Source organism: Vigna unguiculata, chromosome 5 (genome assembly GCF_004118075.2).
Source record: "Vigna unguiculata cultivar IT97K-499-35 chromosome 5, ASM411807v1, whole genome shotgun sequence".
Classification (NCBI taxonomy): domain Eukaryota; kingdom Viridiplantae; phylum Streptophyta; class Magnoliopsida; order Fabales; family Fabaceae; genus Vigna; species Vigna unguiculata.
In genome coordinates, this window is record NC_040283.1 from 24,420,440 (window position 1) to 24,439,505 (window position 19,066).

Consider the following 19,066-nt stretch of genomic DNA (forward strand, 5'->3'; position numbering starts at 1 on the left):
ATTAAATGCCATAAAGGCTCCTACTACCCGCAATTATTAAATAATTAATTATTTAATTATTTAATTTTCTCGAGTCTTACATCACTATTGCGCCTTCAACATGAACATATTACCAAGGACTTGTGGGAAGGCAACGAACGAGTTCTTAGACCAAGACGAGCTTCAATTTGGATTCTAAACAACCAAGACTTAATTGATCCACGTGTCAAAAATTTAATTGAATAGGTTGGATTTTGACACATCTTGTATATTCCAGACATGGATGTGAACCACCTTCTCATCATTTCCTTATTAGAAAGGTGGAGACCAAAAACTCAAACATTCCACTTCCCACATGGAGAGACCACTATGACACTTGAGGATGTGGCAGTCCTCCTTAGGCTACCGATATATGAAGATGTGGTCACTGATCCCACCATGGTGGAAGACATATTCTCGACCTTCCATGAACAGGGGGTCATTCCACCATCGACGACCATGATAGGAAACTCAATTAGAGTTTCTTGGTTAAATAATACTTTCCAACAACTTCCACGGAATGCAATAACAAATGTTATTGCTCAATATGCGAGCATGTACATACTAACATTGATTGGAAGCATTTTAAATGCTAGACACATTTGCAGCTAGGGTACATGTGATGTATCTACTTAAGATAGCTAACTTGAATGTAGTCAGCAATTATAGTTGGAGGTCTGTAGTTTTGGCCTATCTATATAGTGGCCTAGACCTTGGCATTCACCTAAGCCAGGAAAACGATGGTGGATGCATGATTTTGTTACAATGTTGGGCTTGGGAGAGAATTACTTCTATTGCTCCATAACTTGAGCCTTTAAGTGATGAGGAGGTGGCTAATGAGGATGGTTTCCCCGTTGCAAGAAGGTAAAAGCTAACTTTTAACTTAATTTTTTCTTCTTCTTCTTGCCATGTAATTTAACTAACTTCAAATTGCTACTATTTTTAGGTGGATAAACCTAAATCATCGGACAAATCCTAATTCCATTTCAGTTAGAGAATTTTGCTTGAGATTTGATCAAATACGTACAATATGGTTTAAGGCCTTACAATTTTTAACATTTGAAACTAATGTCTACAATTTTGTTTAAGTTCTTGTGAAGGCCTTACATTCAAAATGAAGTTAGTAGGTTGATTGTGATTGACATCCCTCCAATCGCCAGAGCAACAGTCCCTATAATTTGCTTCGTGATAGTCGAAATCTATCTGGCGAATTGGGTCATGCGTCAATTTGGTTTAAGGCAAAACATCCCGCCTGACCCGGTTAACCTGGATCAAGTTCACAGGGACGACTTGAGGGGGAGAAATGAAAGAGATTGGGCAGCATATCATCACTAGTGGATTGCAATTTGGAATGACTGACAAAATTGGGTCATTCAAGGTACAGTGTTTAGCGGAAACAACCATTTGCGTGATGAAACACCCTACATGCAGTGGTACATAAACCACATTATATATATCTCCATCTACAAAATCTTCCGACGATGAGGTTAGTTTTACTACAATGTTGTACATTTGTTTATCATGCATACTTATTCATGGCAATAACCCTACTATTTATTTTATAGTATGATATGTCACATGAACCTTCCCAACCTGCTTTGCAACCCTACACTGGCCATGTCGAGTCTTCTCCAGATTTTATACATCATCCCCACCAATTTTTTGGACTGTCGTTTATGGGTCACGGTGAAATGTTTGGACATCCACACCTTCAGCATGACAACCCATCTAACACCCCATTCCAACACGTCCTTTCCTCACATGCTTTCTTCCCATCTTAGTCAAGCTATGGTGGTGGTCCATCTCACATTTTTGGCACCTCAACCATGAGAACATCGCTTGCCTATTATCCAAGATCTTCATCATCAATGTCATTCTATCCTCCGCCAATGCCTTCTCAAACCCCCTAAACAACGGTTCACCATCCCCAATTTCCTCAAAGTCATCAAGATGAAGATAATGATGATGATGATGAACCACACCAACAACAACCACCAAGACGATCAACCAAACCCAAAAGATGACCTTCATGTGGCATTGGAGGCCACAAATGATCGTCTTATTAATTTCTACTATGTTAATTGTTGTATTTTAATTTTAATCAATGTTAAAATATATTAATGTTTACCTTTATTCCAATATTATTTTTTTATTTTTAATATTTATTCTTCCAATCAACTCTAATTAAAAAATAATAAAAAATATTTAATTACGTTTCAGAAAAAAAAAAACCTGAAGTGAAGTCGTCATTCAACCTAACGACTTCACTTTTTACATTGAACAGAAATCGACCTCTATCAGGCCGACTTTGCTTTTTTAAAAGAAAAAAGAAATCGACAAGATACAAGACAACTTCACCTGTAATGTCGTCTTGTATCCTGACGACTTAATCCATGTTTTGCAAAAAAAAAAATTAACGGACCTATTTTTACAAATTTGACTACAAATAGACTCTAAAATATAAAAAAAAAAGACCATTATAGTGAACCAAGATTACCAAAAGGCACACTATGAACATGTGAAAAAACCAATATTTCTTCTCTCTATTATTTTTTTAATAAATTATGATAATTAGAATGTCAAAAATAAAATATATATATAATGTGTGAAAATTACAACTACATTATTATTCAAATAATATATCTAGTTAATTAAATACATTATTTTTGAATAATAATGTAATTGCAATTTTCACACATCAATTGCCAATGAAATCCGTTTATAATTCTTTGAAGATGCCGAAAAGCATGAAAAGAAAGGAAAATTGGAGTTCTCGTAAAGGTTTCTCTCGAAGAGTGAGACATGTTAGCCATACCGAATGTGAGGTGTGTGACATGCAAGATGCCATGTGTCAAATAGGTACCGCGTGTTGAATATGTGATGTGACTTGTCCAACATGCATTGTTTCACTTTTTGAGTATGTAAAGTTTTACTAGTTTATTTTTACAAATCAATATAAAAATACAGTGTATTATTCCTTCTTTATTCTTGCACTTTTTATATTATTGTGGTTTATGTTCACGGCTAAATTATATATAACTAAAAAAATTTAAAAAAAAAATAGTTTAATTAATCAGATGATATCTATTTTTGTTTTAAATATGTCAGTTTGATAATTATTTTTAAAAAATATAAATTAAATCTCAACTTTTGAAAAAATGTTTTAATTAGGTCTTTTAAAAAAAAAAATTTAACCACTAAATTTGGTAGATTAGTAATTTTATTCGTGATTTTAACCACTAAATTTTAATATAAATATCAATACTTAATTTTATAAGTCATTTTAAATATCAATACTGTTAACGACATTAGTAATTTTTTTTTTAGAGAGACCTAACTGAAGTATCTTTTTAAAAGTAGGACTCAATTGACATCTTTTTAAAAGCGGATACCAAACTGACACATTTGATTGCAAATGGGTACCATTTAACTAATTATCAAAAAAATAAAACAATTAAATCGTAAAGTTTCATTTGATATACTTTGTCAGATTTGTCAATGTAACTATCATCCATTGAATGGTATATAAACTTTTTGTTTGAAATATATTTTATTAGACGTCATGAAAATTATTTAAGAGAATTTAAAATAAAATAATAGAATTGTATATTTTCTGAATGTATTGTGTATTTAATGTAGATCACTCCATATATATTTATATTATTGAATATAATCAATTACAATAAAGACACCTAATAATTAGGAATTAATTATATTAATTTTATAGGTTATGTATCGATTGGTTTTTAGAGATATGTAACAATGGATTATATTCTAACAATCTCCTTCAAGTTGGAACATATATGTCATATGCATTAAGTTTGTTACAAATGTATTCAATATGAGGGCTTTTGAGGACATAGTGAATATGTCAGCCAACTGATTGCTAGAGTTGACAAAGTTAGTAGTGATTTATCCATAGAGCACCTTTTCTTTAACAAAGGTACAATCAATTTCAATGTGTTTGGTTTTTTCATGGAAGACCGGGTTTGATGCAATATGAAGTGCAACTTGATTGTCACAAATAAGCTTTGTTTCATGGATGTCCCCTATTTTTAGTTGTAGTAGTTCCCTAAGCCACGTAAGCTCACAACTGGCTACTGCCATAACATGATATTTTGCTTCTGCAATTGATTTGGTAATTGTATTTTGCTTCTTGCTTCTCCATGAGATAAAATTTCCTCTGATAAGAACATAGTGCCTAAAAGTGGATCTTCTATCTGATGGTCATCCACGTTGTCCACATCAAAGTAACAAGTGATCTTAATACTGTATTTGTCTTCATGCAATAATCCTTATCCTGGAGCATTTTTTATGTATCGAAGAATGTGTGTCACAACATCCCAATGGTTATCATAAGGAGCATTTAGAAATTGGCTTACCACACTAACTGCAAAAGTGATGCTGGTGAGATAGTTGAGTCTGTCTACTAGGTGACGATATCTTTCTGAGTCTTTCAATGGCCCCCCTGACCTAGAAGAAGCTTGATTTTGAGATTCATAGGAGTATCACAAGGATGACAATCAAGCATAGTAATTTCAATGAGAATGTTCAAGGCATACTTTCGTTGATTAATGATAGTTCTAGAACTAGATTGGGCAACTTTAATGCCTAAGAAATATTTTAGAGAGCCCAAATCTTTAGTATGAAATTACTATGAAACGTATTGTAACATCCTAGTTGGATATTACTTAATAAAAGAAATAATATTTGAAATAATTCGACATTTAATATTCATTCCCAAAAGCGGGAAAATTTAAAACTTTATTCAAATGCCAAAATCAAAATCCATAATGTAAATAATTACAAATTTTGAATTCCAAAACCAACTTAATTAAAATTACAAAATAACCAAAACAATTTTTTAAATAAAATCCTAATAGCCAGCCCTCATTCTGGCTCTATGCATAACTAGCATCACCTAAAACAACATCTACTCTCATGTGACAAGCCACACGATCATCACCAAACAAAATCAAAAAATGTGAGCTCAAATTATCATAAACATACATATTTAGTAACATAGACACCTCACCCAAGATACTCTAACTTATCGCAATACTCATTCTTAAAACCTTTGTTGCCCAAGGTATTCTGAATCATTGTCTCATCACCTATATGAGACTAAACTATCAATTCATATCATACACATACTTGACCATGGCCTCAAGATATATCATGATTCCACGAACCTGTTCGCTCGTGGTGCAACCTCTACGAACCTTCCCGCTCGTAGTCCAACCGTTATGGACCTCTTCACCCGTAATCCAACACGTGTGATTCATGCAGTTGAACCTCTCCGCTCGCAACAACTCTAAAGTGTGAGCATGAAACATAATAACCTCCCCGCTCGTATCCTCACACGAGAGTATCATTTATATGAACCTCCCCACTCATATTAATCACGCGTTCCATCACCAATCACGAACCTACCCGCTCGTGATAATGTTAAGCATGTCCTGGCCTAAGGTCGTCAATCTCAAAACATGCAAAACACATAACAAAAGCATCCTGACCCTATGCGCTATCGTCTGGCGCAACCTAAGCGCCACTAAGCGACAATACAATGCAGACCGCTTGACGGTCACAACTCACTGTCGAGCACTAATTTCTCAAAGGCTTCCCTAATCCTTCCTATCGCCTGACGGTCTCCCCTATACTGCCAGGCGCTATACCAGTAACATGAAAGTTGCTAGTTTAGCACCCCAAAAGAGGTTTTAACACCCCAAACAATCAAGGTAGACATCCACAACACTCTAGTGCATATACATGTAGTCTAGTATGACTCAATTGCATCATCACCCATCACATACATCAATTATTCATCCATATATGTATATAAATATATATATATATATGTGTGTGTGTGCGTGATGAGTTCATATTTTTTTCCCTCATTTTATGTTTAATTATGGATTTTTAATTGAATTTTGTCCTTAAAAGATTGATTTAATTAGGATTTCTTATAATTGGGTTTATTGAGCATGAGATACAAAAAGATGTTAAAAATAGCTTTTTAGTTGCATAAATATTTTTTAGATATTTTGAGGTGTGTTAGTGGAGCTATAGCTAAGTTGCACTGATGAAGGTGTGGAAATAAATTTCTTAAAGCTTCATCGCACCTTAAAGATAATTCCAAGAATAGGAAATTATCAAAATCACAAAAATCCAAGCAAAACATTGCATGAAGATGACAAGAAAAGCTTCAAAAGTGAAGAAGTTTGGTTAAGCCAAGAAGAGGGAACGAGCAACAAAATTTAGACCTTGTGGTTTTCTCTATCTTTTTCCAGAAGACAACTTTGATAATTCATAAATATTTATGATAAAAGATCATTTGAGAAAATATATCTTTAGATATTTTATTTGATATTTTAAATAATTATTATTTAATTATATCATAAAATATCAAAAGATAATAACTACAAAATCTTTTTAAGTATGACAAGATCTTCTTGAATCTTTTTAGATCTCCACAACAAACAAATATATCTTGAAGATATTGTATTATGTAGAAGATAATTGGAGGAGATTACAAGAGGGGCACAATTGGAAATTAGACAGAAATTAAGTTGCTGAATAATTAATTAATTAAAGATTTTTGATTAATTATCTTTGATATATATCAAATTATCAACAAAGGAAATCTTCAAAATATTTTAGAAATTGATAAAATATGTTAACTATTTGAGAGATATTATATCAAAAGATAAAAGATTTCAACAATAGAAAATATAAGATTCAAGTCCAATCAAGACCTATATAAAGAAACCAAGTGAAGCAGAAAGGATAAAAACAAGCTCGGCACTTCGGAATTTAGGAACCCTTAAGGGGGCCTAATTTCGTTTCATTTCTATCTTTCTCTCTCTATTCTTCTTCTATTTTTATTTTATTTTGTATTTCATGGAGTGCTAAACTTCTTGGGTTGATTCCATTATAATTTCATTATGGATTCTGAGGTTAGAATGAAATAATTTCTTTGTTCTTTTTATTATTGTTGATATTTTAATTCATCTATGTCTTTTATTTTTGAATCACGTGAAAAGTAATGGTTTTTACATCATAGCTAATTAGTGAGATGTTTTTACAAAAACCCTTGAACTCATGATTTTTGCACCATGCGAGAAAACCTCGAATTTTCAAAGCCTGATCCAATTCATCCAATTCCATAGGAATTTATTCTAATTTTGTTTTTCCAGTATAAATATGCATTTAGTAACAACATCTGAATACAAAACCACAATTATACACATTTAATCCCATTCCCAATTCCCTTATCAAATACTCATGTGTATGCGTTTATCAAATCATCAAGATACATCACACAATGACAATTATCATCAATTTATATAGAATTCACGCAACACAAACGAGATGGATTTATAAGTTCAACGTGTTCCAGAACCCTTAAAACTCAAAAAACAAACAATATTATTCGTGTCACCTAGCGGGCCTTGATTGTTGTCAGGCGGTTTCTAGGCAGAACCCAAAAAACTAGTTCAATCAAGGTGTGTTGCCTGGCGGGCCACGCATGCCGCCAAGTGGTTTCTGGGTAGAAACCTAGAATTACGAGAACTATGAAAATTGACAGTAGGGGAAGGGCAATTATGCTTCAATACATTACAAAATACATTATACACGAAATAAGCAATTATGTGCAACTCCCCTTACCTGGAATTCTTGTTCCAATGCAATCCTAATGTTCCTTCTTGGTCCAAAGTTGATCCACTCTTGACCTCTAGCAGTAGCAACACTATTCCTAGTCTCTTACTCTCCCTTAGACCTAAACTTAGTGCTATGAAAACTCCTGTAAGATGCCTCACTAAAATGCCTCCTCTTTCCTCACTAGCACTCATCTTTCTTCTTAGTTTCCATCCCAAAATTAATTAAATAAAAATTAAAACGAAATTAAAAGGCTTAATGGCCATTCAAGTGCCATTACTTGAGTTCTAGTAACCACCCAATCTCTACCTCTCTGCCTTCTCTTAAGACGGCTAGGGTTTCTGATCATCTCCTAGGAATTATTTATCGCTAGCTAAGGTTCGAACTCACATCCACACCTTTACTAAGCATATCCACAAACTAACAAACCATCACATGATTCTTGACATTTTATGCACATATCGCTTTATAATCTCATGTCACACAACCATGCATGCATCCAAAACAATTAAATAATTAAAACATCACACTAATGGCATACATAAGACTCAAACCTAAGTCCTCTCAACATAACCAAGTACTTTCAACCACTTGAGCTAGTATTATTCCTTATCATAACTGTATGCATTAATTAATATAGGGATCCCTTTACTCTCCTTTTTATTAAATAAATGTTTATTTATTCATTTAATTTTTCCAAATCTTACAAGTGTTCTTTGAGTTGTCGAATTTCAATCTCATCATCACCCGTGATGACAATCTCATCAACATAAAGAAGGTAAATGCACTTGTCATGAGAGGAATGAAAAGAGAAGATAGAATGATCAGTCTCACACCTCGTCATGCCAAACTGAATTAAGGCAGAACTAAAATGACCAAACCAAGATCGAAGAGATTGCTTCAAACCATAGAAAGACCATTGAAGCTTATAAGCAAAACAAGAATCATCGGGCGCAAGAAAACCAACAAGTTGATCCATATAAACTTCTTCCCCTATAGTTCACCATGTAACAATGCATTTTTAATATCTAGCTAATGGATAATCCAATGATGAATAGTAGCCATTGTCAAAAAGAGACAAACAAAATTTATTTTGGCCATAGGGAAAAGGTGTTCTCATAATCTAGACAAAAAACTATTTATATCCTTTGGTGAGCAAACAAGCTTTTAATCGATCAATATGACCATTAGGTCTAATTTTCACTATATAAATAAATGATAGCTAATTGTTTTCTTGTCAAGAGGTAAAGGAACAAATTCCCAACAGCCATTAGAATGTAAGGCTACCATCTCCTCTACCATTGCTTGACGCCAATCGGGATCAACCATGGCTTCACTTGTAGTCTTAGGAACAGCCACAAAATCCAAAGAAACAAAGGAGAAATAAGATGGAGACAAATTTTTATAAATAATGGTAAAAATATAGAGAGGGTTGGGATTATAAGAGGAACAAGTACCTTTTCGTATCGTAATAGGAAGTTCAAGTGTAGGAGGCGTAGGCAAGGGATGGTTGGAGCAGAAGATGATGCTTGAGGATTACTAGAGTGAGTCACAATTAGAGTTTGAACTCGTTTATGGTATGAAGAAAAGGACGTTTGATAAAGCCTTTTTGTCGCCTAAAAGACTTAGTCAAAACTAATTTCCCCTTAAAAATTGTAGTATAGGGAGAATCTTAGGAATCAATTTGTGAACATGGCTAAAGTCAAATGCAAATTTTGTGCTTGAATTATGGTGGGGAAATTTACTCAAAATCAACTCTTAAAAATTTTAAACTCAAAATCATCAAATGCGAAAAATGCTAAGAACAATACATGAATGCAAGACATATAAGGCACAAAATGGTAGGGAATGATAAATTAGCTAATCCTAAATACTCAAAACATGTTTAATGATCAACATTATGTTAATGCAATGCTTAAATTTGTCCAAATTCATCAAATTCGAAATCTGCCCAAAATCAAGAACATGTTCATGAGCAAGGTACATTGTAACCTCGGATTGGGATTTTTTGATGATGCAATTGAAAATGTAATGATGCAGAATGATTATAATTGACCTCAATTGCATTTAGAAACTAGAATACTCGATTTGGTGCACTACACACAAAGTTCCTAATTTCATGAACCTTAATTCCCAAATTTGAGCAAAAACACGACGTCGATCGTTTCGACCAACTCGTGAAACGAAAATGCAATTAAGAATGCATAACACTTCGTCATGATGCCATGGACGAAACCCCCAAAACAATTTGCACCAATAATCATTAAAATTGCACAATCATTGAATTATGTAGAAATGTGAATTGATGAGATGCAGAACTTTGAATTTGGCGATTCATGGAAGGAAATGTGAAATTGATGATTCAAATCACTTTGGGAACATCCAAGGATGATGAACAAAACTCAAGAACAAATCAAAAAGCTTAAATCACGTGAAATTGAAATGCAAAAGTGTATCTACGTTGAACATGAACGAGAAAAATGCAGAGAAACGTGAATTGATGAAATGGTGATGAAATTAGGTGTGTGATGGTTCGAAATGGTTTGGAATCATCCCAAGATTGTGCACGAATTTAAAAGACTCAAAATGATTAAGAAATGAGTGAGAATTCCATTGGAATATTAACTATGGTGTGTATGAATCGTGAAAATGGTGTAGAATTGGGATTTTGGTGATTTGATGATGGAAACCCAAATTTAAACTTGTAACTAGTTAAAGAAACTTAAAAGTGATGTGTGTGAAGTGGTGGAATGAAGATAAACTCGAAATTGTAGCAAGAGTGCAATAAAGTGGAGAAATATGAGTGAAATGAGCTTGGCTACTACCATTGGTCTTGAATCCAACCCAATCATCTTGTTTACTCTGAAACAATGATCTGTAGAGGTCTATTGGACACACCAATTCATCCAACCAGTCACTTTTGCACACTTCTTGCTTTTCCAAAGTGGAGTTCCCTTTCACAGTAAGTGTCTTAAAGTGCTACAAATGGTTGCCTTTTGATTTGGGGTCCAAATGGCAAAAGTCAACTCTAAGGTCAAACATGCTACTTTTGCACACTTCATGCTTTTCCACAAATTTGACCTTGTTTCTATATGAACTTCTAGGCCTTCAAATCTTCCATTAAACCTTGCCTAAGTATATAGGACCTACAAATTGATCAAAATCTCAAGTGGAAGGATTAACTCTACCTAAACATTACTTGAACAACTAAGCTAAAACTAAGACTTCTGCTCAATTGGCCCTAAACATCAAATTTTGGTGTTTGACCACTTCCAACAAGTGTAATTAGGCATTTATAATGATTCCATAAGGTCAAATCACTCAATTTGGAACAATTTCAAAAAGTCAACTCTAAAGTAAACTATGTTATGGTTTATAGGCTAAATGAGCAAAATTTGACTCTTAACACTAGGTTTGACTAATGTCTATTGCTTATCCATTAATTGTTTTGTTTTTTCTGCTTTTGTCCTTTAATTGTAGATCATTGATTTTGTTGTTGTTTTGCTTCCTTGTCTTGACAGATCAAGAAGTCAATAACCGTGGGTTTGATTGGCTTGCCCAATGTGGGGAAGAGTAGTCTTATTAATAGTTTAAAAAGGTCTCATGTTGTCAATGTTGGCTCTACTCCGGGGTTAACAAGATCAATGCAAGAGGTTCAATTGGACAAAAATGTTAAGTTGCTAGATTGCCCTGGTGTTGTTATGCTGAAGTCTCAACAAAATGATGCTTCCATTGCCTTAAAAAATTGCAAGAGGATTGAGAACTTAGAGGATCCAATTAGCCCAGGTATACCAAGTCATTTCCCCCTCCCTTATTATCTGGTTATTCAGGTGTTTATTTGCATTAATTCAGTTTGAAATGAATGGTAGAAGATTTATAGGTATTTTACATGAAAAAAATAGTAAAAGAAAATGAGCTTGTGACATTGAAGAATTCTATTCAATTCTACACAGTTTGAAGTATTTTCTAGTGCCTATATATATAAGGGTGCTTTTTGTCTTTAAACATGTTATTTTTGTGTAAATTTCTTATCCCCTTTTCCTCCATTTTCTCAAATAGAATTACTTTCAATTATAAATTCAATTATTTTCAGAATCGTTCCCTCTTTACAACTTCCCTTTACTTTTGTGTTAACAATGATGGTGTGAATGAGGTTAGTCCGTGGGTCGCTGGGTGTGTATATTGTATTTTAATATATGGTTGTGTGTGGTTTGATCTAACCATTCTTCGAATGTCGGTGATAATAGCACCCTTTGGTTAAATCTTGTCACTTACCCTAGTTATAAAATGGAGTTTTGTTAGGTTTTAAAAATGCAACTGGATAGGTGATGTTATAGAACATTGGATTTTTTTATGCGTGAGCTGTTGGGTTATGCTTCCTTTTATGCTTTTTTAAAATTCTATGGTTGTTTTTATTTTGTTTAGATATAAATTAATGTTTGATTTAGTAATGAGAATTTTAATTTCCAAAAAGCTTAGAAGTTTGCATGATACAATTATTTTATTTATGGAAAATCCTGATTTAAGCTGTACTGACTCTTGTTAAGTAAATTGAAAGACTTATTTCTTTTCTTTTAACTTGGCCAACGCAGTGAAGGAAATTCTAAAGCTCTGTCTGCCTGAGCAGCTGGTAACTCTGTACAAAATTGGCAGTTTCAATGTAGGTGATGTTGACGACTTTCTGCGGAAGGTAGCTAGAGAGAAGGGCAAACTCAAGAAGGATGGAATACATGACGTTGCTACTACTGCAAGAATCGTTCTTCGTGATTGGAATGAGGGTACGCATGCATGGAATTTCTTAAATTATGATCAGAGAACCGATTACTTTTCTGTTATTTTGAAGTTAAAATTGAGAAAGAACTAAACGCAGAAATTTCTCTTTCTGTTTGTATGTTTCAGGTAAAATTTAGTATTATACCATGCCCCCAAATAGGGATCAAGGTGAACCTTCAGAGGCGAAGATAGTTTCTGAATTTGCAAAAGAGTTTAACGTTGATGAAGTCTATAACAATGAATCTTCATATATTGGGAGCCTTAAATCTGTTGATGACTTCAATGTTGTTGAAGTTCCTTCAAGTCACCCTCTCAATCTTACTGAAATGATGTTGGAGGTTTGTTTCTTGAAACCGTTTAGAGAATTGACTATTGTTGATATGAATCGTATGTTGGGAATTTTAGTGTTTTCACACTTTCTAATTAAAACATTCTCTTGTAGGATGAGACAGAAACCAAGTCAGGTAACCAAGGCGAAGGTCCCGGAAATGTGGGTGAGGTGGATGAAGCCATGGAAGATGATGGTGGAAAGAAGAAGGATAACAATGCAGCAAGTAGGCAAAATGAAAAATTATACACTGCAGATGGTATGCTTAATACAAAACTGAGGCGCGCAGAGAAGAACAAAAGAAAAAAGGATAAGAAAGCTTCAATGGATGGTGATTACGATTTCAAAACAGATTACTTCCAAAAGGGAGCCTCAATGGATTCTGAAGACAGCCAGAGTGAGGATGCTAATGATGAACCAGTCAACTCCGAAGTGCCTGTGTGTCTGCATCCAAATTGATGAATGATAAACAAGCCAGCATATTCGTTATTTAAAGATGATATAATAAGGTTTTTGCCTTTTCATTGGGTCTTCACATATTTATTATCCTTCAAATTTCTATAATAATCTTCTTCAAAAATTTAATAATGATACATCTCTTAAAATCCACTAAATTGAAAGGTGATATTATTTTTTCAATGTTTATAAACTACGTTCAAAAATAGATATGAAATTCATATTCCATCAAACATTGAGTCATGGATTTTAACTATCATATAAAATGAAATCCAAGACCATTAAAATAGAAAGAAAGAAAATAGACGAAGAGAAAAGATATAGAAAATTACGTTATTTGAAACGACTTAAAAATAAGCGAAACGTAAAATATTATTTAAAATTTTAGAAATTAAGATAAGATTTCATGAAAGAGAGAGTATTACGGTATGTCAAAAGGTTCTACTTTAAATTACTCCTATTTTCAAATTTGAAATGAACTTTTAGAATTTTGTCACGAATTAGAGAGTTTCGTTTCCATTACGCTGAAACGCCCTTGTATTTTTTTTTCGTGTGTTTGATCTTGTCTTAAGAAAGAGACGTAATAATTATGTGCTTCAGATTCCACTCAGACCCATCACCCCTACCCCGGGCTTACATATGCCATCCTTATCTTCTCCACCTCCACCCACAGGGTTACATAACCCTACATCTATTTCGGCGATTCATATGTCGTCCTCATCTTCTCAACCTCCACCCACAGAGTTGCATACCCCTGTTGTTGCTCCCAAGGCCCCTTCTGTACCACCCTCACATATACCATCCTCATCTTCCTCAGCTCCACACACTGGGTTACATACCCCTTCTACAGACATTGGAGCATCCCCATCACCTCATACTGTACCATTTCCAGCCTCGATTGGTGACCCATCTTCTGCCGTTGGTCAACAGTCTACACCATCCCCAGTTGCAGGTGATATAGTTGCCCCACAGCCTATGGTTGATCTTGATTTGGATGCAGAACCTGACCCTCCTCTACAGGATCGCCCGATGATTGAACCTATCGATCGAGGGTAATATTTAAATTCAGTTATTCTCATTGTTTATATTATGTAACTTCTTTCATCTTCTGACAATTTTCCATGAATTATAGGTTTGTTTCATCTAGAGTTGCTTCACAGGCTATCACAAAGACAATCAAGCAACAATTTCTTAATCCTTGGCCATCATGGGGATCAATACCTGAAAAAGACAAGGACATTTTTTGGCAACTTTTCAAGGTAACGTGTTCTAACTTATTATATATAGGTAAATTAAGTTGTTAATTGTTATTCCATGTTTAATATACTTATAATGTTTTATATGTTTAAATTGTGTTATAGAGAAGAGTTTAGTGGGCACCAGAGCATGAAATTGCCATTAAGAGAAATTTCAACAGTAGAGCTTCTCATCGTCTATCTGAGATGTTTAGAGATGCTATAATGGCTAGAGAAAGGCCAGAATGGATTCCTAATAATGTGTGGACAAGGCTGCTAGAACATTGGAATTCTCCAAGTTATCGGAGCAAATGTATTGCAGCTAAGAAGAATAGGGTTTCTGAAACAGGTGGAACCATACACACAGGTGGATCCATTACCACTTACGAGCATGCCCTTCGTATGGTAAACACATTAACTGTTTGTATTTGTCACATTTGAACTACATTTTTAAAGTTTGAAATCAAATCAAATCTAACTCTATAACATTTTGTTGCAGGCACGTGAGTTGGCCATGTGTTTCTTGATGAAGTCTTTCAGCAGACACATATCCGGAAGGGTACTGGCGAGTATGTGGATGAGAGGTCTAGGAAGACAAATGTAAGTCTCTTTTACTGTTCAGTATTATTTACTCTTAAATATATCCCACCACAGAATAATAATTGTTCATTGTTTACTTACAGGAAGAATTTCAAACTAGGCTTTCTCAAGTCAGATCTGAGGTTTCCTCATGTGTTGATGGAACACAAGAGCAATCCTCTGTTGATCCTACACAGGATGATTCTATCAGGACTAGGTGCTGGATTGAGATAGTATGAGGGAAAAAGAAAGGAAGACTTTATGGGGCTGGTCAACTTTTTCCAAAATATGCTGGTCCAAATGAAAGTCTGAACCAACTACCACCTTCTTCCTCTTCTAATATTGAGGACCTCACTAATATTAGGCAACAACTTTCCGTAGCCTGGAGGAAAATGAGCAATTGAGGTCTGAGTTTCAATCCTTTCAATCCCTAGTTCTGCAATATCTCCCTCCTGATGCTCAGGCTCATCTTCAGCAGCCACAACCACAGCCACAACCACAACAGCCAAACCCTACTCAACAAAACTCTGAAATCCCTCCACCTCATCCTCAGCAACAAAATAATGAAGAGGACGATAATGTAAATGAAGAATCTTCTCCTGATTATGAAGATTATTTGTTTTTCTTGTTCTTAAGACAAACTTTCTTCAGCATGTACTTAATAAACCTATGTATTATTATTCCTTCTTGGTATTGATCGTGCTTATGTAAACATTCCTGTGCTACAGACCAATTTTCTCTGTTTATAAACAATTTAGTGTGTCATCTGATATATATATATATATATATATAGTTATATTGTGATGGAGTTTGATAATCATATAATATTTGATAAAATGGAATGTTGGACTGTTGGATTTGTCTGTGTTGGAATTTTCTATATGCAGGTATTGTGGAATGTCTAAAAAATAAATAAACCCAGACCAATTTTTTACTCTTACCGACAAATTACCGACAGCCTTATCCATCGGTAAATCCATTCGTGAAGTCCACGTCATTACCGATGGATAAGGTCGTCGGTAATTTTCGACGGATGTTTTACTCGGTAATTATCGACGGATATATCCGTCGGTAACAGCGTGGACTTTACGAATGGATTTACCGACGGATAAGGCCGTCGGTAATTTCCGACGGCATAATCCGTCGGTAATAACCAGTGGTCAGAGCGATGGATGTTTCCGTCGGTAACTACCGGCGGACTTGAACAGTTCATCGGTAAATGATTACTGACGCGCGGTTTACTGACTGATTTGTTGCCGTCGGAAGTCCGTCGGTAAAACGTTATTACCAGCGGATTATGCACATTTTCGACGGATTCTGACCGGCGGTAATTAGCGTTTTTCTGGTAGTGTGTGAGGGTAGTGATCACTGATGAGTGTCCTAGTTGTGGTTCAGACGCACATTTTGATTTGAGTGGTGCTGCTTTTGGTGTAATGGCGGGTCCAGGTCAAGCCGATCAGTTACGCAACGCTGGCAGAATAGCCATTCAATATAACAGGTACATTTTCTTAATTTCTATACTTATATTTTAGGTATAATTATTGATTTAGTTCTTCAATTTTTAGAGTTGGTTCAATTTGATACTTTATTGTTTTAAGTGGATCGATTTATTCCGTTATATACTAGCTAACGCGGTTTGTATAATGGTCAGTTGTTACTGTGCACAAATAAAATAACTAATCTTAACACCATACTGAATATACTTGATCAAAGAAACATTAAAAGAGAGACTAAAATGATATTTACACCCGATAAACAAACTAACCCAATTAATAATTTAACTAACCCAATTAATAATTTCACTCATATTTCTATTGCACACCGACAACTCACTGGTCTACAAAAGAAAAAGTCGTGAATTTGATGCCTACTAATAATTTGGAAAAATAAAATTTATTTAGTTAGTTGAGAAGAAAAAATTAAAGTAATCGTGAATTCAACTTTTCCATTAAAAAAATTAACAACTAACTTTTGCAGGGTTGCATGCGAGTATCCCCGTACGTCTATATTTTTTCATGTGGACTCGGGATCAAACCAAGACTATTTTGCAGTGATGGTTGAATATGAAGATGGAGATGGTGAACTTGAGAGAGTTGAACTGAAGGAAGATTTTTCAAATTCATGGGAAGCCATGCAACAATCTTGGGGTGCAATTTGGAAATATAACAAAGGGTCACAACTCAAAGCACCATTCTCTATAAGGCTAACCAACTTTAAGTTTAAGACTGTTGTGGCTACCAATGTCATCCCTGCTGGGTGGACACCTGGTCAAACTTATATATCAAATGTTAATTTTTGAATCTTTCTTCATTTCCTTTACCTCTATTACTTAATCTATGATATAATCAAACAAATTGTCCATTAATTTATCTTCAGATATTTTTATTTTATTTTATTATTTGTTATTGTTGATAAAAAAAAAAGTGTTCATTAGTTTGAATTGGATCTTAGTTACCATTATAAATTAGTATGGTCATCGAGAGAAAACCCTAAATGAATGCCTATATTTTGACAATTACAAGCGCCTGAACAAATTTTTATAATTAGAGACCAATTTATCTTATTATTATGATTTAGACAAATTACCGTTTTTTCTTTAAATATTTATTGGTAATAACTCAATTTATATTGAAGAGAGAAAATTTTAATTACTGTTTAAATGTGTAAATGTTACTAGCTATGTTATATATCTTGCCCTTAAGTTTCCTGGGAACTCTTTTTATTATAATATTTATGGATGAATGTGACACTAATTTACATTTTTACTGAACTTTTTTACAAATAAAAGTATAATTAGTAAAATGATAATTAATATATAATCTTAAACTTTATTATCACATAAAACCGAGAAAGAAACGGAAGAAACAATTGTTACACCTTTTATAAATCCAAGAACTAAATAAGAATTTTTATTCATTTTAAGACTAAGTTAACACCTATTACACTTTCAATGAACAAAATCATCATTTACTTTTTTATTTATTATAAAAGTTGATTGTTCAATTATTAGAATGTCATTATCAAAAAAATAAATTTTGGATTAAGGTGTCCTTTGTTCACCCCTATATTCCAAAAGTAACTCCTTGTACGTAATTTGTCTTGTAATTCATTCTCACGTAGTCTCCGAATTGGGTTAGTATAATAAGTAATATATAAACAAATGTTTTAACTTTTACCAATTAATTAATTTCTAGAATGCATTTAATGTATTTTAAAATTCATTAATTTCAATAATGAATTTAATTAAGAGAATTAAATGTTAGAAACATATATACAATTAAAGATTTCAAAATGGGTTCCAACCCATGAGTCAGCTCAAATTGGATTGAGAAAAATTCAATTTTTTTAAAGGTTGGTTGAACTCAACCCGGTTCACTTAATCCATGGGTTAAACGGTTCGAGCCGCGTTGAAGGTAGGTTGACCCACTTAACCCACAAACATTTTTTTAAACTTTTTATAAATATTTACTACTTCTAAATATATAGGTTCACAATTTCATATTTTTAAATAATAGAATGTTGCTCAATAATATTTGAATAGTGTGAATGTTTAATTAATTTGATTGTCAAGTTATAAATGTTGATACTTTAATCTTTAACTATAATTTTTATAATAAATTACTTAAGCAACCGTCTTATAAAAAAAATTTCTAAATTAGCATGACAAAGATGTGTAGTTTTTTCATTTATATTTTGTTGAATAGCAAGACAGAAAATGTATAATATTAGTCATGTTTTCTTGGACTATATGGAGAATTTCTTAAAAACAATTCATCATATATTAGTAGTGAGCATGATGAAGACATTGGTTATTGATTTTACTGTGATTTTGTCATCTCATGAATTGCTTAAAAAATTATTTAAAAAATTGAATACTTAAAAATAAATAAATAATTTTTTTATGTGGATTGTTGAGCCAATCTACTTAACCCACCAATCCGTGATGGATTGAGTCGAGTTGCAAAATTTATGATTCATCATAAAGTGAGACAGGTTAGGCTCACTTATTTTTAACCCA

At 33.6% G+C, this 19,066-nt stretch overlaps 1 pseudogene; it reads left to right on the forward strand.

The window, feature by feature from the left end:
• The first annotated feature begins 258 nt into the window (after positions 1-258).
• On the forward strand, positions 259-13,237 carry LOC114184507 (annotated as a pseudogene).
• Positions 13,238-19,066: the final 5,829 nt, after the last annotated feature.